At 38.8% G+C, this 21181-nt stretch overlaps 1 long non-coding RNA gene across 1 annotated transcript in view; it reads right to left on the reverse strand.

Annotated features, from left to right (window-relative positions):
• Positions 1-753, reverse strand: part of LOC140506282 (uncharacterized) — a 94927-nt gene extending 94174 nt beyond the window's left edge. Inside the window, exons 1-2 of the long non-coding RNA XR_011967848.1 lie at positions 523-753; positions 159-328 (exon numbers count right to left, since the gene is read on the reverse strand). This is a non-coding gene — a long non-coding RNA (uncharacterized lncRNA). The remainder of the gene's footprint in view (positions 1-158; positions 329-522) is intronic.
• Positions 754-21181: the final 20428 nt, after the last annotated feature.

Here is a 21181-nt window from a genome sequence, read left to right on the forward strand (position 1 = left end):
TAGGAGTCTGATAAGAATAACACTTCAGAGTATGTTTCTTCCTAATATTCTGATGATGAGAAGAAAGATATAGGAGGGGGAAAGAAATATACTAGGAGAGAGGATGAAAGGTGAAGGGTGTTACAGGGATGTGCTGAAGATAGTTAATACCAACTCACCTGACCTTATTATTACATTTTCCTTCAGTGTGAGCATTTACAGGGCAGTTAGGTGGTACCATGCCTGGACTCATGAAGATTCATCTTCCTGAGTTCAAATCTGGCCTCAGACACTTATTAGCTGTGTGACTCTGGGCAAGTCACAACCCCATTTTCCTCAACTTCCTCATCTGTAAAATGAGGTGAAGAAAGAAGTTCAAACCACTCCAGAATCTCTGCCAAGAAAACTCCAAATGGGGTCATGAAGTGTAAGAGACAACTGAAAATGACTAAATAACAACAAATTCAAAATTTACATCTTGGGCAAGATGGCAGACTAGAAAAACACACTTACACAGAGTCCTCCCAACAGCCCATTAAATACCTGTAGAGAGGGACTATCAACAAATTTTGGAGCAGCAGAAGTGGAGAACAACAGAGTGGAGATTTCCAGCCCATGGTGACCTGAAAGGCCCATGGAAACATCGGTTATGCTGTACACGGAGCTGAGCTCAGAGCCCAGCCCAACCTTGGAAGAGCGATACAGAACGACGAGACTCTGGGAGGAAGATACCTCAGGGACAGAATTTCCAGTCACAACAGTGAGTCCACAGATCCCTCAACTCACAGGTGCCAAAGGTCAGTGACAGGGTTTTATCAGCTGGCCAGGAAGGGCAAAGTGCTTTCCCATAGCTCCAGCAACAGGCAGCAGCCACAGAGCCTGCACAGCAGGGCTTATGGAAGCTCCATTGTTAGAGCTTAAAAACCCCTGGGGGCATTGAAGAGCTGACTCTTACCTCAGCCCTGGGTGGAAGCCCTGGCTGAGCTGCTCTTTGTCTCAAACTGAATGGTAGGCCTGCCCATTCAGCTTATCTGAAAATCAGCCACCAGTGCTGACTTGGTGGAACTGGAGAATAGGTGGCTGTGGAGAGGTAACTGCTAAAATTCTGAACATAAGAATCCCTCTCTGCATCCAGACCAGTACACGCTTGATTGTGCCACCTTAGAGAAACTGAGATCTCACAGATTCCCAGAGTATACCCTACTCTTGACAAAGGAACCAAAAGTCAAGTAACTGGTTGGGAAAATGCCCAAAAAAAGGAAAAAAAAATAAGACCATAGAAGGTTACTTTCTTGGTGAACAAATATCTCCTCCCTTCCTTTCAGATGAGGAAGAACAAGGCTTACCATCAGGGAAAGACATAGAAGTCAAGGCTTCTGTATCCCAAATATCCAGAATAAATATTCAATGGGCTCAGGCCATGGAAGTACTCAAAAAGGATTTTGAAAATCAAGTTAGAGAGGTGGAGGAAAAACTGGGAAGAGAAATGAGAGAGATGCAAGAAAAGCATGAAAAGCAGTTCAACACCTTGCTAAAGGAGACCCCAAAAAATGCTGAAGAAAATAATACCTTGAAAAATAGGCTAACTCAATTGACAAAAGATGTTCAAAAAGTCAATGAGGAGAAGAATTCCCTACAAAGCAGAATTGGTCAGATGGAAAAGGAGGTCCAAAAGCTCACTGAAGAAAACAGTTCTTTCAAAATTAGAATGGAACAGATGGAGGCTAATGACTTTATGAAAAACCAAGAAATCACAAAATGAAACCAAAAGAATAAAAAAATGGAAGATAATGTGAAATATCTCATTGGAAAAACAACTGACCTGGAAATTAGATCCAGGAGAGACAATTTAAAAATTATGGGACTACCTGAAAGCCATGATAAAAAAAAAAAAGAGCCTAGACATCATCTTTCAAGAAATTATACAGGAAAACTGCCCTGATGTTCTAGAACCAGAGGGCAAAATAAATATTGAAAGAATGCACTGATCACCACCTGAAAGAGATCCAAAAAGAGAAACTCCTAGGAACATTCTGGCCAAATTCCATAGTTCCCTGGTCAAGGAGAAAATATTACAAGCAGCTAGAAAGAAACAACTCAAGTACTGTGGAAATACAATCATAGTAACACAATATCTAGCAGCTTCTACATTAAGGGATCAAAGGGTGTGGAATATGATATTCTAGAAGTCAAAGGAACTAGAACTAAAAGCAAGAATCACCTACCCAGCAAAATTGAGTATAGTACTTCAGGGGAAAAAATGGTCTTTCAATGAAATAGAGGACTTTCAAGCATTCTTGATGAAAAGATCAGAGCTGAAAAGAAAATTTGACCTTCAAACACAAGAATGAAGAGAAGCATGAAAAGGTAAACAGAAAAGAGAAGTCATAAGGGACTTACTAAAGTTGAACTGTTTACATTCCTACATGGAAAGAGAATATTTGTAACTCTTGAAACTTTTCAGTATCTGGGTAATTGGTAGGATCACACACACACACACACACACACAGAGCACAGAGCACAGAGTGAATTGAATAGGATGTGATCGTATCTTAAAAAAATGAAATTAAGCAGTGAGAAAGAAATATATTGGGAGGAGAAAGGGAGAAATGGAATGGGGCAAATTATCTTTCATAAAAGAGGCAAGCAAAAGACTTTTCAGTGGAGGGAAAAAGAAGGGAGGTGAGAGAAAAACATGAAGCTAACTCTCATCACATTTGACTAAAGGAAGGAATAAAATGCACACTCATTTTGATATGAAAACCTATCTTACAATACATGAAAGTGGGAATTACAATACATTACAATACATAAAAGAAGGGGATAAGCATGGTGGAGGGTATGATGGAAGGGAGGGCAGTGGGAGGAGGGAGCAATTTGAAGTCAACACTCTTGGGGAGGGACAGGATCCAAAGAGAGAACAGAAGCAATGGGGGGCAGGACAGGAAGGAGGGAAATATAGTTAGTCTTACACAACGTTACTATTATGGAAGTCATTTGCAAAACTACACAGACATGGCCTATATTGAATTGCTTGCTTCCTAAATTGAATGGGTGGGGAGAGAGGGATGAAGAGAAGTTGGAACTCAAAGTTTTAGGAACAACTGTTGAGTATTGTTCTTACTACTAGGAAATAAGAAATACAGGTAATGGGGTATAGAAAGTTATCTGGCCCTACAGGATAAAAGAGAAGATGGAGACAAGGTAAGGGAGGGATGTTAGAAGAGAGGGCAGATCGGTGATAGGGGCAATTTGAATGTTCACCTTTTTGGGGTGGGGGGAGGGGAGAAATGGGGAGAAAATTTGAAACCCAAAATGTTGTGAAAATGAATGTCAAAAGTTAAATAAATAAATTTTAAAAAATTTACATCTTGGAAATGAGCAAACACTGCAAATCTGATTTTAATTTATAGTCTTATGGATTGTCTAGGTTTGAATTCAAAGTACAACACTAAAGGTAGCATCCACACTGATGATATACTTTTCCCAATCGTACATACATTCCAAATGCGTGTGTGTGTGTGTGTATGTGTGTGTGTGTGTGTGTGTGTGTGTGTGTGTGTGTGTGTGTGTGTGTGTGTACAGAACGATCAAAGCAAAATTAGGAGGGATATTATAGAACTAAAAAAGAAATTAAATGACATCAAGCAGAGGACGTTCATGATATTTACATCTTTTCAAAATTTAAAACATCTACATATGTGTTATCAACATGCTGCACCCATACAAAAAGCACAAGGCCAGATGTGATTGCTGGAATGTGCTATGATGACAGGGTAAGTGATCATTCATACACAGTATCAAAATAACACCAGACATCCAGAGAAGAGGCAGGCTTTTATGATTTCTTTTTGAGTGGGCTCCTGTGTCTTACTATCATGTTTCCATTTTTTATTTTGGTTAGAGTGAGTTATACTGCATTTTTTTTCCTTCTCACTGGCTTAGAAAAGAGCTCAAAGATACCTTCATTTTGGCTTTCTTTCTTTGAGAACTGATTGGCCTGAAAACTCTGTTGCTCATTAGACCTAATAAGGAACTGCAAAAACTCTCTCTCTGTCTTTCTGTCTCTGTGTCTCTCTCTTTCTGTCTCTGTCTCCATCTCTGTCTGTCTGTCTCTCTGCCTCTGTCTCTAACACACACATACACACACACACACACATACACACACCAACTATTGGTCTGTCTTATCTTTCAGAGTGTTCAATATTTTTGCTGCAAGTTGCAAGTTCCAGTGATATTTTTTAAATTTTTTTTCTCTGGGTGTAAATGTTTTCTTCTGTCATGAACATCCAGATTGTGCCAGTTAGGTGGTTTACTGGATAGAATACTGGATTTACCCATCTGGACCAGCTGAGTTCAAATCCTCCTTCTGATATTTTCCATTTTGGTGGTCCTAAGTAAGGAATTTAACCTCTCTTAGCCCCAGTTTCCTCATCTATAAAATGAACATCATAATAGCTCAGAGTTGTTGTGAAGATCACATGAGATATTTATAAAGTATTTCATAAACTGGAGAGCACTATATGAGTGCTAGTTACCTGATATTGTTATAAATCTGTTTCAGCATATGTGTCTTTTCTACTTGACTGTGGAAACTGTGTGTGTGTGTGTGTGTGTGTGTGTGTGTGTGTGTGTGTACACAATTTACTATTAGACGTTAAGGCTAAGTGCATAATGCAAAGTACTTATCTGATTGAATGAATTCTTATTTTGATGAACAATCATTTGCATATTTTGCCTTTGAGTTAAAATTTCCCCAATGTAATCAATGCATATTCTAATTCTGTATGCTTAATAAATTTATACCTCCATTTAAAAAGAAAACTATGTAAATGTGGTTGATGCTGGGCACAATCTGCCAAGATTCACCACTGCTAACGCTACAAGGACCCAAGTTCACAAGATAAATGAAACTTGTGTAAAAGAAACATATGCCATTAATGGATGACTCATTAACACAAGTTTGAGGCTTCTTATTAACCAGTTATTTTTGTGTCTGTTCTTTGTTCTTTAAGAGGACCATGACCTCAAGATGATAGCATGACTTGCAGTTGACTTTGATTTGAGGGAGGGAGGACTGTGCAAGATCATCAACCTCACTTTCTTCTCCTGAGTCATCTGAGTTCAGTGGCCTGATATTCATCAGGACAACTGGGGAAATTCCAGTATGCAATGTGAGATCCTGGCCCTTTCAGACTAAGGTCCTATCATATTCTCACTTTGTGTGAGATACACCCATTCAATGAATAGGCTTCAGTTAAGTAGTTACTCAAGGGATGGCCCCTTTTTTATTTTAGCAATTTTATAGAGCACTTGCAACTTTTACAACCTGTTTTTGCAAGAGAACAGATCTATAACCAGAAAATGCCAACTGTTTTTTTAGCCTCAGGACTTTGACATTTTTTTAACCTGGCATACCCATAGCAACATCTACAGTAATATTCTTTCTCAATTCTTCCTCAAATCTTCATTGAATTCATGCTGCTTGGCATAACAAGACTAATATTCCTCCCATACTCAGTACTAGGCAATCAATTAATACCTCCATATACCCTCAGGTTCTCACCATCATCATAATGTGTGTTCTGATACCTATATTCCCTAATCACTGAACCCAATGCAAGATATCTGGAATCAATGCCACCATAATGGTTTCCATTTGCTTCTGAAATAGGAACTTTAGGGGATTTATACTTTTCCATGCCTCTCACTGCTAGTCCTGAATGCTGGAATTCCTAGTTACAGCTCAAGAAGTATTAAGGAATGGTCAATATTCAGCAGAGCAGAAGTAAGTTGTTTACTGATAGCATTTTTTAGTATATATTAACACACTGCTATGATGGCTATATGACCTTTTCTCTTTTAGTCTCTTTAAAGAGGATTAGGGATATGGTTCAAGTTCTGACATGTTCAAGACTCATTTTATTGGTTTCATTTTCATTTATTGAATCTTCAAAGAACTTCTTGTTCATCAAGTATTTGTATTTTTTTAAAATCTTTTCTTCTGATTGCTATATATTCCAGCATTCTCCCTCCCCATCCATATACACATCTTTTTAAGTCAATTTGTTTTTTGCCAAGTTTTGAATGCTTTGTTACTTCCAGCTCCTTGACTTATCCAGGTATTAAGCATTAACTTTAATGCGTAGGCATCTTATTTAGGCTACATATCCCTCTTTGCAAAAATGTGACATGGTTTACTATTCAATTTTTATAGTCATTATTACACATAGATGTACTAAGGAATTCTTTTTTTCTTAAATCCTTAATGGGGAGTTCATTTACCTCAAATTGCAACAAAACAAAAATAAATTCAGCATGGAAAGCTCAGCATGTTAAGGTGTAAGACAAAATAAAAACAAGAAACTACATTTAACTAAGCTCCATTTGTTCTTTATAATCACTGATAAAAATCTTTGTACACTGTCAGAAACTAAATGCTGATATAACTTACTGTTTTCCCTGATGTAGAGCTTGTCAAAGCAGTCACTAAGAGTTACAGTAAAATTTATCTTCAAGCAAATATCTCCCCTATGAATTAAAATCAAAATGGCCTACCTACAATCCAACACAATCCAACAATTATTGAAGGCCTACTAAGTGCAAACATTGTGCTAGAAGCTGGAAATACACAAATATAAAATAAAATAAGACAAAACAATCACCACCCTCAAGATTTTTACTGAAGAAATGAGAGAATTAAAAAGTAAAACAAAATGTGAACAGATAAGCATGTACAAAAAAATATGAGAAACAGTAAGAAAAACTAACAATTATGGGAATCAGGACTGGAGATAGTACCTGATTGTAACCTTGAATTAGCTTTAGCATTCTAAGATGAGGACATGAAAAGGGAATTCCTTCTAGACATGATGTACAATCTGGGCAAAAATCTCATGCATAGAGAAAGGCACAAAATGGAATGCTGAATTTGGGGAAAAGCAAGTGGGTCATTTTGTCTAGAATGTAATATATATGAAATAGAGAAGTATATAATAAGATTGGAAAGACAGATCAGCATCAAATTATGCAGAGGTTTAAATGTCAGGCAAAGTATGTATTTTATCCTAGAAACAATAAGAAGTCTTTGTTTCTTATAAACAATAGAGTTGGATGAGAGAGGGGAGAGATTAGAATCAGGAAGTTAAGTGCAACATCTCATTTGAGACCAAACATAACTTCATCAATGTAGAAAACTCTGGGAATGAAAATTCCCTCCACAGACCCAAATTATCAACATTACAGAAATTAGAGTCTTAGGTGCCTCTCTTGAGAGAGTAAATGGCATGATCATGGATGCTTAATCCATAATAAGTGCTTGATGACTGACTGACTGAAACAATCTGTTTCTCCTTGACTTTAAGATTGCCCTTCTATCCACTGAATAATGTTCCCTTTAAAATTGGTATTCTGCTCTAATAATCTGACCTAGAAAACATTCATGTGCATATAAAGTTCTGAATATTAATAGTGAAAATATGGTAATTATAAGTGCCAACAATTATTAAGACTAACAAGAAAGACTCTAAAATTGATTTTTGACTATGATGATTAAAATCCAAATTCTGTTAAAAAACAAAAACAAACAGCAGCTATGGAATATGGTCTTTGGAAAAAGAAAGGAATGGGAAAAGAATATCATGGTCAATGGATATAGGTTGCAGGAAAACTTAATTTTGGCTGTCTATGTTCATGTAACCCCAAACACCAACGCACAAAAATGGTAAAAAATAAATAAATAAATAAATGAAATTCAGAGCAACTTATGCAGTCACAAAGCCCTCTGAAGTAGAAAAAAACACCTAAGGTACAGATGTGTGCAAGGGGAAATCTTCATGCATATATATTGGATCAGATCAGTGATTTCTTTCCTCTAGCTAATTCTGGGTAATTAAACTCCCCCCACTGTTGCCTGCTGGAAACTGCTCCATCACATGTGGTCTCAGAGAACTGCCTATGATACTAGCAGTCTAAATGGCCTGTCCTTTATCACATAGCCTGAATGTGTCAAGATAGACATTGAACTGAGGTCTTCCTTACTCTAAGGGCAGCTCTTTTCCATATGGCATAGCTGTCTCTCTTACCTATATTATTGGCATACATACACATATCAGTATTTGGTTAGGTTCAAGTAAAACAGTAAAAATGAACAACCCTAAAAAAGGAAATCTGCCTTTTTTCCTTGGTTGATGGTATTAGATTCAGAGGTTTTATTATAGGATGATTTTATGTAAACAAAAGTCCTTTTTTTGCACCAGATTGCAAGAGCCACACCTTCTCTACCATTTATTACTTTTCTGAATCATTGCCTGGTATTTCCAACATACTATTCCTACCTGTCAAAAGACCAAGTTCAAGGGCAAGTGCAAAAATGAGCTCTACCTTCAGTGTAAGTTTATTTGTAATTTTTTTCAATGTCACATCAAATATTAATATATTTTGAGGCACCCAGTCAACTAATTAAATGTTCTACTTTTTTATTGGAATCTTTGCTGCTATGTAGACTATCAGTGTTAATTTGAAGGAAAACACTTTGTAAAACTTAGAGCATTATTATAAATGAGAGATGTTGAAAGCAATATAGAAATCCCTTAAGATATTTTTCATTAATTAAATAAAGCACAAAAATATGAAAGAGCTGCTTCCTAATATATATAAGTGGCACAGGACCTAAGGTCAAATTCAGCTTCATACACTTAGCAGCTGTGTGACTAGGACAAGTCATTTAACTTCTTTATGCCTCAGTTTCTGCTGGGGATGGAAGCTCAATTCCAGGTGGACAGTCTTGGGCGGGTAAAGGTGGGAACTTCTAAATCTTAGAGTTCTCACGAGGCCCCCCCAGGAAACGACTGGGAATCGAGGTGAACCGAGCTATCTCGTGTATTTCCGCCTCTTCCTGTGAGAAACGTGATGGGAGAGAGCTCTCCCCGCCCTCGAGATTGTCCCGGATCTGGGCACACTATTGTTATCTAACAGCACGGTATTCAGATGCAAACTATGCTGCTGGAGAGTTTAAGTAGGATCAGGAAAGCCTGAAAGCTCTCTTTGGCGGGAGGGGCGCGGAGCGGACAGGACACAAGGCTCCGCTTTTCCTCTCTCTTCTCTCCCCTCCCCCTCTCTCCCCGCTTATACTTCTACTTCCAATCTCTTATTGTAAGATCTTTGCCTCCTTGGGAGATTCTTCACTCCCTCCTAAGGAAGAATTCCCCTGCACTTGTAACTAGACCCTGAAATAAAGCTCAACCCTTGTTCGACTCTGGAATGTCCTTTCAATCATAGGAGCATCCGGTTTGGCCAACCGAAGACCTCCGATAGAGGTAAGGGAAGACTCGGGTAGCCCACAGGCCTCTAGGCCTGGCAGTTGGCGTCTCCGAACAGAGGACAGACGCGGATTCCTGGGTGCTTTGGGAACACCCGGAAGGGGTTATGAAAGACGCGAGTCCCGAATCCTAGATTCGGAAGGAGAGAAAGAGTGAGAGTAGCTTCCCACACCCCTGGGAAAAGGGCAGGGATGGGGAATCAATTGCCAGTAATAAAGCCAGAGGAACAGGAGGTCTGGGCTGAGATACTTTACAGGGAATGCAGGGAGGCGGGGGTCACTATAGAGTTAAACGACCTCCGAGAATTTTGTAAAAGGATTTGGAAAGTTTCTCCTTGGCTCAAGCAGACAGGAATATCAAGAGAAAGATGGGGAGCGGTTGGAGAACAAATGACCGCTTATGAGCAACTATGCCCCAGGGAGCTGGAGGATTTAGATTTCCTGATATTCGGTGTGATTAAATTAGAAGGGCCAGAGAGACCAGGGCGGGATTGGAATGAGAGTGGAAGTGGAGAGAGGGGAGGGGAGAACCTTGGTGAGCAGAAAGTTAAGGAGTGTAGAGAAAAAATAGATTCGGAGCTCCATCTAGCTGATGGGAAAGGCGAAGCAGGGGAGCATACGCCGTGTCTTCCCTCTGCGCCTCCTTATAGCATGCTCCATTGGTCAGACAGTCCAGGGCCACAGTCCAGTTTGGAAAAGGGAATACGAAAGGCTATAGAGAATGGAGAAGACGTAGGGACATTTCCTGTGCTAGAAATAGCAGACCCCAGTGTCCCCGGTGGGGTTTGGAGGAGCCACATACCTATAGAGTGGAAGAGAGTGGCAACTCTCAAAGAGGCTTGTACCAAGCATGGCCCCAATTCACCCTTTGTCATAGCCATGCTTGAGACTCTCAGTGGTCAGTTCGTTCTGACTCCTAATGACTGGAAGAGCTTAGCCAGAGCCTGCCTTACCCCTGGGCAGAAAGAAATAAGTACAGGGAGGGGCCAGGATCGGCTTCCCATAGCTATTGCCCTTCCCTTAAAGCACTCAGTTCAAATCCAGTTACTAAAGGAAATAGGACAGAATAGACCTGAGTGTACAATCTGGCTCAATGGAATTCCCATGACTGGCCTCCTTGATACTGGAGCGGATAGGACCTGCCTTAGCGGTCGCTCAGTACCCCGGCACTGGAAGCTTAAAGAAAGCCAGAGACCAGTGTGGGGAATAGGAGGGTGCCAAAATACCTTAGAGACAATGCACCCAGTAAAGTGGGAGGCAGAGGATCGCCAAGGGACCGTATGGCCGTTGGTGATTCCAGGACTTAGTTTTAACATCTGGGGCAGAGACATCATGAGCCGCCTTGGGATGAGGTTATCAAATTTTTAGTAAGGGCCATTGCTGTTGCACTGGAGTCCCCACCCTTGAATTGGAAGTCAGACACCCCGATTTGGGTGGAGCAATGGCCCCTGACTCCAGAAAAACTCCAGGCACTACAACTATTGGTTAAGGAGCAATTAGAAAAAGGAAATATAGAGCCATCACAGTCACCCTGGAATGCTCCTGTGTTTGTTATAAAGAAAAAATCCGTAAAATTCAGGTTCCTTACAGATGTTAATCAAGCATTTGTAAGCACCTGGCAGCAGCTATACCAAAATAAACAGCCAGTATGCAGCCTTATCAATCTCACCTTAAAGGCAATTCTCGCTAAACAAAAAAGGGGGAGATTAAGAGGTCGCCTAACACAATCAGAGCTTGATACAGCTGTGTATACACACAATTTTTTGCATATCTCAAAAAACTCACATACTACTCCAGCTATGAGACATTTTGTGACTATTCCAAGACAACCCCGCAAGGAAAGTAATACCCATGCTGGAAATAAGGACACATGGGCCATGGTAAAGGACATGGCCTCAGGGAAATGGAAAGGTCCGTATAAGATACTAATATGGGGTCCAGGGTATGTTTGTGTCTCCACAGGAAAAGGGAATGCGTGGATTCCCATTAGAAGGATCTGTAGGTGTAAACCGATGTTGGAGACGGCGGAGACGCAGGAGGCGGAGACCCCGGAGAGCCCGGAGACCCCGGAGAAGGATCATGCACCACCTGAGTTTGCTGCTGACAGCCTTAACCCTGCTGCCCAGAGAGGAAGCAGCACTCATCCCAACATTGCTGACCATTCCATCTAGGCATCTCTTTCCAGCGGCTGAAGAAGGACTTTGATATCACAAACCCAGGACATTGGGGGGGGAAGGGGTGACCAACTTTTCGGGAGATGACCAACTTTTCACCTGAATACCACAGGCTTGGCCATTCAGGCTTGGCTGTTGAGATCCATTTGCATGACTGAGGGGGTGGTGATGTGTAAGGCGCCAGCACTAGCTGCTTCTCTTAGAATATGCTTTGGGATTAGTGATTGCCCTTTCTCTTGTTGTAACTCAGCCATTTAGCTTCATCTTTGTTTTATTTGATGCCTCTCTTTGTCAGTTGTGCTAGCTGCAGATTTCTGTGTAAATGAAGTCTTGTTGTGGGGTACTCATATGCTAAAGGCCTTCCTAATCCACTCAGCCTCCAGCCACTGTTTGCTCTAGAGCCATGTGCGCACCGCGCAAAACAAAAAGGGGAGATGCTGGGGATGGAAGCTCAATTCCAGGTGGACAGTCTCGGGCGGGTAAAGGTGGGAACTTCTAAATCTTAGAGTTCTCACGAGGCCCCCCCAGGAAACGACTGGGAATCGAGGTGAACCGAGCTATCTCGTGTATTTCCGCCTCTTCCCGTGAGAAACGTGATGGGAGAGAGCTCTCCCCGCCCTCGAGATTGTCCCGGATCTGGGCACACTATTGTTATCTAACAGCACGGTATTCAGATGCAAACTATGCTGCTGGAGAGTTTAAGTAGGATCAGGAAAGCCTGAAAGCTCTCTTTGGCGGGAGGGGCGCGGAGCGGACAGGACACAAGGCTCCGCTTTTCCTCTCTCTTCTCTCCCCTCCCCCTCTCTCCCCGCTTATACTTCTACTTCCAATCTCTTATTGTAAGATCTTTGCCTCCTTGGGAGATTCTTCACTCCCTCCTAAGGAAGAATTCCCCTGCACTTGTAACTAGACCCTGAAATAAAGCTCAACCCTTGTTTGACTCTGGAACGTCCTTTCAATCATACGAGCATCCGGTTTGGCCAACCGAAGACCTCTGATAGAGGTAAGGGAAGACTCGGGTAGCCCACAGGCCTCTAGGCCTGACAAGTTTCCTCAACTGTAAAATGGGAATAGTAATATTTCCTACCTCCCACCATTTTTGTGCAGATCAAATGAGAAAATATTTGTAAAGCAGTTAGTTACAGTCCTTAATGTGTACTATACACTATATAAACACTATATTTACCTTTACAGGTATATAATATTATTGTTAATATTGTTATTTTAGTAGTAGTTGTTAATGATATGTTAATTAGTTCTGACTTGTAGTGAAGAGCTACATATACTGATCCATGAAATTAATTGCTCATCATTTCAAATTTCATGTATTTCTCCAATTAAACCATGAGAGATGTCATAATGAGAATTAATTTTGCAAATGTTTTGCTCTAGATGGAAACGGAGGTCCCTTCCTACTCTCAGATTCAGTGACTCTTTGAGGTTTAGTGCCTTGGGAATAACTGCTAAAAAAATCTGTCACAGAGGAGTAGCTGAGTAGAAATTTTAAAAGATGTTCACAATACTCCACTGTATCAGCAAATGCAACTTTTTTTTCCTTTTTGTTGATTATCTTTAGCTTTCCCTTACCTCATGCCTCTTTTGTCTGTATCTTCTTTTCCTCTTCTTTATTGATCTACATTACTTGCAAAGATAGTCCTGACAACAGACTATGTCTGCTTTCTTATGACTTGGCTAGTTAATTTGAGAGAGACTAATTTCCAATGAGTTATGAATTTTTTGTTCCTAGCAACTCATAAAAAAATAAAACTATGAAATGAATCTCAGTCCTATGTCTCTTCCTTCCACTTCTGCAGTGATGGTGCCAAAATTGTTGATAAGGGGGCTGAGAGGACCAAGAATCACACAATGCTATGGCATCTATATATATATGACCCTGCTGTAAGCACCAAGGTATAAATATACTACTGAAACATGTAAATCTTGAGCTTCTTTTGCGTAAATGAAATCAGAACCTTTTATTTTTTTTAAATTGCAGATAAATAGAAGAATGAGTCATAAGTTTTCCCTGGAAAGACAAGAGATTGACAGATATCATCTGCACCCATAGCTAATGAGTTGTTATTCCATGTGTAAATTGTTCATTCTTGTACTGGGACCCAATAATGAGGAAATCCCTCTCAAAAAGAGGCATGAGGTTCATCTGTTCCCCTTTGCTTTCTACCAATGAATTCATATCTTCATGCATGTCTGTAACAGGGACATCTGTGTGAAAGAATTTAGTCTCAGTTCCGATGCTCCCATTTCATGAGCTAACGGAAAGTAACCACTTAAATTGGGACAGGACACCTCTTAATTTGAATATTCACTGGGAAAGATCATGATGTCAAAAAACATGGAGTAATACTGAAATCACACTTCAGTAAGGTACAGAAACTATAGAGGTAAATGGAGCAAAGTACAAAGGGACATGGCGTGGGGATTGGATATGGGAGGGTAGAAGGAGGAAAGAATCTTGGAGAAAAGAATAGGGAGAGAGAAGGGCACAGGAGAAGAAAAAGTATATAAATGTCCATCAGAGTTGGGAAGTAATATGGATCCATAGCAAGTGGAGGAGTGCTTGAGGCACAGGAATTTAGGGTCACATTTTAATAGGATTTTGATGATGGTGGTGGACTTACTCTTATCCATGTCACCTTTGGCTTAGTTCATTAACATATCAACAATATAGAAAAGTTATCAGTAGTAACTTAGAGTTAATTCGTTTACATAATGTGTTGCTGGTTTTATCGTATATGTCCAGAGCTTATCTGCAGTTTGCAGATGGAGGGCAATTAGCAGGATTGAGGGGCTTTTACATTAGGTCCTAGCTAAATTCCTCTAATTTAGCATACAATCTTAGGATGCAGCCTCAGTTCATTTATGAGGTGGTTGCCAGTGGCTCACAGGAGCATAGGCTCCCCTAATTTATGAGACAATTTGCAAGTAAAATGTTGCATTCCTTTAACTTATGGAAAAGTTTGTGACTTCAGTGTTCCCCTCTTGTGAACCTACTTCCTGCTTTTGTTACCTTATACTAACTTCTTATAAACTTACTTATTATACTAACTTGAAGGTAGGAGTGAGTTGTCAGGGGGACCAGAATAAGACATGATTCTACCACAGTGTTGTATTTGAACACCTTGTATTGTAGTGTTCATGACAGGTATTTGCAAAAAACAAACAGACAAACAAAAAACTTGGAAGGAAAAGTTTTGTGCTAACAACAGTAGTAGAGAAAGTCTGTAACAAACAGAATATTAAATCAACATGTTATTTGATACTCAATGATCAATGAAAAGATGAGCATAGGACAAGAAGGGGAAAACATTAAAAAATATGGTTCAAGAATAAGGACTAAGAGAGGGAAAGGACATAGAATTTACAGACGTCTCAAACCTATAAAATCGTGAAAAAAAATTTAAAAAAAGAATTCAGTGGACATGTAGTAGAGGTAACAAAACCAAAAGAAGAGAAATTGATTATATTTGAAAGGGAGCCAATGACTCACTATGTAGGAGCTGACCTAAGGGTCAGCCATTTGTGTACACTCAGATCATTGATGTATTTTAAAACATAATCCATGATTAAAAGAAACAAAAGAGTAAAAAATGAAAATAATATCAACTGAAATTGGAATAGCTCAAACCTGACATTATTAAACTTGCTATTAATGCCAAAAAAATGGGAAAGGAGGCAAGGAAAAGACATTGATATCAATTTATGACAATTATATACAAGAATTAAATAAATGCAAATAAAATGCCTTAATGAGGAGATTTTTAAAAAGTCTAGGAAATACCTTGTCCATCAAATTCTGGATCACCTTGCCAAATGAATAAATGTGGCAGTGGAGGGAAGAACCCATCTAAAATATAAACATGTTTGTAAAATCTTATGGAGGGGAATAATGAAGCACAATAAGTGCCATCTCCTCATAAAAACGTGAGAAGCAATAGAGGGATAATCAAATTTAAAATACATTGGCAAGAGACACAACTACATAAATTCATCCCAGGGGCATTTGATATCAAAACTGGAAAGAGAGCAACAAACAGATTTTTAAAAATGGAAAATGTATTTTTGTAAATTTGTTACCAACAACATTCTATTTATCAGTAACATGTATGAGAAGGTATAAATTTACCAGTGGTCTTCACGACTGTTATAGTGAAGATCCAGTGTAGAGTCTAATGCAAATAAGGACACTATATTGATCCTGTATATTTTTCCTTAACAATTAATATGTGTTTTCTATTTAGGTATTTCAGCGTTTCAATAAACTATATTTTATTTTACATAAGTTGAAACTACAATTAATATTCCTTGTAGCCTAGAAAAGTGGTTTTCAAAATCTGGAAACAAGAGTGTTGGGGAGAGGGAATTTTTTGTTTTGCATACAAAACACAAAATTTATGTTGACCTTTCTGTTATTGATTTTGGGAGTTGTCTATGGGTATGACTGTATAATTCTGTATGGAGTTTATTTGGGGGTCAGTGTAACATATTGAAAATAATATTGTTCCTGGAGTCACAAAGGCCTGGATTTAAGGTCTTCCTGGTTACAACCTATGTAACCTTTGGAAACTTACTTCATGAAATATTCTGGTCTTCAAAATGTTCATATTTTTGCTTTCCATTTAGCTTGGTCACCTCAATTCTTAGAAAATTATAAAGGTCCCCCTAAATGAGATCCATATTCTATAAAAAGTGTTACTTTGACTACTTACATGTGGAAAACCTAATGCATAATAAATGTCTGTTGTTCAGAATAAGCCCTTCAGATGGGCGAAAGACTTATGGAAATCTTATGTCCATACATATATCCTGGACAGAGATGTTAAATGAATAGTTATTAAAGTCAAGAGTTCAAGAAGAAGATGAAGAAAGACTTTATTGTTGTTCAGTAGTTTTCAGTCATTTCTGATTCTTCTTGACCCCGTAGGGGTTTTCTTCACAAAGACATTAAAGAAGTTTAGTATTTCCTTCTCTAGCTCATTTTACAGATGAGGAAACTGAGACAAACAGGATTAAGTGCTTGCCCAGAGTCATACATCCAGTGAATCTGAGACCAGATTTGAACTCAGGAAAATGAGTCTTCCTGACTCCAGGCCCTGCCTTCTATCCAACTACACAACCTAGCTGCCCATTAGATGTTTTCACATAGGGAAAATACAAATTTCTTTCATTTACTCAGAACTTCTTGAAGTGGGAAGGATCACCTTTTTAACCATCATTCTTCTGTATTGTACAGATATGAATTATGGAATACTGCATTGTATGAAGCAATTAAAAGCATAAAAGCAAGGGACTGGACATAAGTAGACTACAATGTACTAAGGAATTTTAAAGGAGAAATAGCATAAAGGAGGTGATGAAAGGAACATGTTATCAAAAATAGAAGAAGGATCAGTTACCAAGCTAGAGCAAGGGACAAACTAGCTATATACCTCATTGGTATCTTCATCATCTAAGGAGAACTTGAGGAAGCCTTCCAGGATACTGGGTGTCTCCCTTGTAGCAAATATATAGGAGGATATGCAAAAGAATCACATAGCTCTGTAGGTATAGATGAAGGGTCATCTTCATTGTTGAATTTATTGATGATTTAATGGATCTATGGGAGTTTTCTAGGATTTCTTTTACTCTTTTTTTTCTCTTTTCTCTTATCTTTCTGGTAGAACTCAGAAATATGTTTATGCTTACAAGTATCTCTCAGCTTTAAAATGGTTTCTTAATACCTGATCTAATCCAGAAGAGATATTTTGTTCCCAAAAAATCTTCAGTGATAGAGGTTATATCATTTCCTAGTCTACTGCTACATCATCATCATCATCATCATTATCGTTTTCATTTTTATTACTTTCCTCAAGGTTAAGATTTTCTTTACTTTGGGTGATAAAAATCCAAATATGATAGCTGGTGCTGAATTATCAAACACGAAGCATCACAGAAACCTCCAAGTGAGATTGCTGAAGAAAGGAAAATGTCTCATTTAGTGTCCCCCAAAGGGGCTAGTATAGTGCTAGGCAAATATGATAGGCAATAAATATCTGTTGAATTGAAAATAGTTTAAGTATAGGACTACTCATTTTCCTATCACTCTTTATACACAGTCACGTTTTAAGTCTGAGCAGTGAGATTCTGCAGTTGCAAAGATTACCTCTTATAAAGAGAGGAAATCACTGATAACAAACTAACTGAAAGGAATTCAGTTGTTATAGAGTTGGCTGGGGTAAGTACTGTTAGCTAGAAGATTGAGAAATATGACACCACAGCTGCTGAGATTTCTTGAAGTAAGAAGAAAATATCCATGGAGAATAAAGAGTGATAACCCAATTCAGTGCCAGGACTTAACCATTAAACTTCAAACACAAGCTAGCAGCCAGTCACAGGTACTCCAGAGAGTCCCTGTCTTTTTTTCCTTGAGCATTAAAATGTCTCTTCTACTTAGTAGCTTATTGTTTCAATTGACCAAGTAATCTTTCAGTTGATAGGACAATTACCAATATTCATTGTAGCCTGGAAAAGTGGTTTTCTGAATCTGAAAGTCGGGGAAAAGATTCTGTTTTGCTGAAAAATTTTGTAATGACCTTCTTACTATTGTTGGTAGGATTTATGTGAGGGTATGACTGTATTTGTAAGTGTTTTGTTCTGGGTTTAATGTGGTGTATTGGAAAGAGCCTCAACCCTGAATTCACAAAGGCTTGGGTTCAAAGTCTTACTATCAGTGAGATTTTTAAGTCACTTCTTATCCCATAGATTCCTCCTCTCTAAAATAAGACGGTTAGAATGCATGATCTCTACTGTCCCTTCGTCATATAACATTTAATGAGTCAGTGGATCTTAAAATCATGTGAGATTCTCAAGCAAACATTTCTGTGTATTTGTTGGAGGGGCACAGATGAGAGAGATTTGACTCAATCATTCATAATGTAAAGACGTGATAATGTGAAATAATGAAAATATGTAGAAAGATTGACTCTTAAAAAATGGTAGAAGGGTCCATGGGGGGACAAGTTCTGAATGGTAGCAAGAGCTTGATGGTAGTGACAGAAGTGATTGTTTTCCTATTATATTAAGACTAAATTCTTAATTAGGATTAAGGTTTTTCCTTTCTGTTTCTTCATTCAGAGACCCAGATGGGTACTCATTGAGCTAGTCTCTGAAGGACAGGGCTGATAAATGAGATTAGCCTAATCCTTGGGTACATGGTCCAGGATCTTTGGTGGACCTCACCCAACTGGGTGATCTTACTTTTGTTTAGTGTAAACAGAATATAATTTTAGGTGCATTCCAGTCCTAAAGCATTCCAGCCCAAATCCTGATACCCCTCCCTTACAGTCTAGGGGAACTCACCTCATAAAGGAAAAAGTCAACAAAAGTGTTGTTTAGAAATGGATTCCTTTGTCCAGATGGCTGGAGGTGACTAAGTCTCATGTTCTTAGTGAGAATAGCTATTTTTAGCCTGCCTCCTCATTAATATGTCCATCCCCTTATTAAGCGGCACTGCTTTTCCCAAAGGTATTTAAGCATTCATTGATCTCCATGGTGGCGTATGTGATTACCAAGAGAGACCACTGACTATCAATTTATTATAACTTAAACAAATTAATAATTTGATTATTAATTAACCAGAAACTTTGTTTCTCAGGCTTTTCATTTATCTCAGTTGTTATAGGTAAGGAATGAGAGAGGGTGCTTCTTTCTCATAAGGCAGCAATAAAGTAGATCACTGATCAAGACAAGGCTCTGATATTAAGCAAATGAGATTGGAGGAGGAAAAGGAGGTAAACAAGGAAAATTTAGAAGATTCAAGTTCAATGAAGGCTAGAAAATGACTAGAAACAGAGACAGATAAACAAAAAAAGTCTCCTGCATAGCAATTTTGCCTACTTGACAATAAAGGATACGAGGTAGACAGTCAAATAGAGAAGGCATGATTCTAGGTGGGCCTAAGTCTGACTGGTATCTTTCCTGACAGGAAACTATTTCTTTGTAGCCTTACTGCCCACAGGACCTAGTGAACCCTCTTTCTTATTCATTAGTCACCCTTTCTTTAATGTACTACAATGCAAAATAAGCAAAGAGATTAGGGGTATACACAACATCTTGTTTGAGTGCTGTTCAGTCATTTCAATCATGTACAACCCTTCATGATCCAGTTTGGGTTTCTCTTGGCAAAGATACTGGAGTGGTTTGCCTTTTTCTTTCCAGTTCATTTTACAGATGGGGAATCTGAAGAAAGTATGGTAAAGTGACTTTTCCAGGGTCACACAACTAGTAAGTGTCTGAGACCAGACTTGAACTCAGGAAGGTGAGTCTTCCTGACTCCAGGCCCCTCTATGGACTGCATCATCTAACTGCCCCATCTTGTTTGACAATGAAGCTAACTAAGATCAAAATTATATATGCAAACGTTGTAAGGCCTGATTTCCTTTATGCTTTATCCTAGTCCAGATTTCATCCATACCCAAGTTGGTCATAACATAAATGACTATCAGAGCACCAGGTAAGAAATAAGGAAGAGTGAGGATGTGCGCGTTCATCCTTCGTTGCTGAAGAAGACCATGTCATCAGAGAAATAATGACATGACTTGAACTTGACTTTGTTTTGAATGAGGGAGATCTGTGCAGGTCACCAGCCTCACTTCTCCTCCAGAGCCATCTGAATCCAGTGACCAGATATTCATCAGGATGACTGGAGATGACCTAGGATGAGGCAATTGGGGTTAAGTGACTTGCCCAAGGTCACATAGCTAGTGAGTGTCAAGTGTCTGAGGTGAGATATGAACTCAGGTTCTCCTCCTAACTCCTGCACTGGTGCTCTATCCACTGAACCACCTAGCTGTCCCCTATCCTCAATGTTATGTATAGGGGGAGGGAGGTTTCAAAGCTAAAAGTCCAGGTCCTAACAGGTCTAGAGTGAGGTCTTTGATAAGTAGCGAGAAATCATTCATATGCATAGTATCCATTATTTAATTGACAATATTGATAAAGTGTTTACTATGCCTTTGATCCTCTAAGACAAGTATATAACATTCTACATATATTCTGAGGGTTTATAAGTTAATTGTCAGACAGCTACATAAATAAAATAGAATAACAAATGACAGTGTTACGTTATGTGGTGCAGATTGACAATACTACAGGAAGCAAGACAACAGAAAAATCAATGGGGGTCAAAATACTCAATGAAAGATCCATGAAAAAGAAAGAATTTAAGCAGTGAATTGAAAGATGGGTAAAACTTAGATATGTAAAGAGGAAGACCAAAGTTATTTTTGGTTGGCATCAGATTCTGCAAGAGCAACTGGATGGAAGTGAGAATTAAAATTTAAAATGAAATTTGTCCAGAATAACCAGAATGTAGCAGCCCAAAAAAATCAAATGGGTTTTAGCCAGTTTATTATGCATGGTCTTAATTCTTTAAGGAAATTAATTCTTTTAAGGAAAGAAAGAGTGCCTTGAAAGACTGACAATGAAACCAACCTCTCAACCCTTGATGGAGATGGGAATAGAGAATTTATCTCAGCGATAACAGAGAGAGATAAGATAACTTATCTCTATGAAAGAGTCTTTCTCAAGGTCAGGTGTTTTTTTTTTTTTTGTTTTTTTCTGAACTACATATATTTGTTACAAGCAAAGATTTCTACTATTTGGATGCACAATGAATTGGGCCTCAAATGGGGAAGATGGGTTCAAATCTACA

Source organism: Notamacropus eugenii, chromosome 5, assembly GCF_028372415.1.
Source record: "Notamacropus eugenii isolate mMacEug1 chromosome 5, mMacEug1.pri_v2, whole genome shotgun sequence".
Taxonomy (NCBI): Eukaryota; Metazoa; Chordata; class Mammalia; order Diprotodontia; family Macropodidae; genus Notamacropus; species Notamacropus eugenii.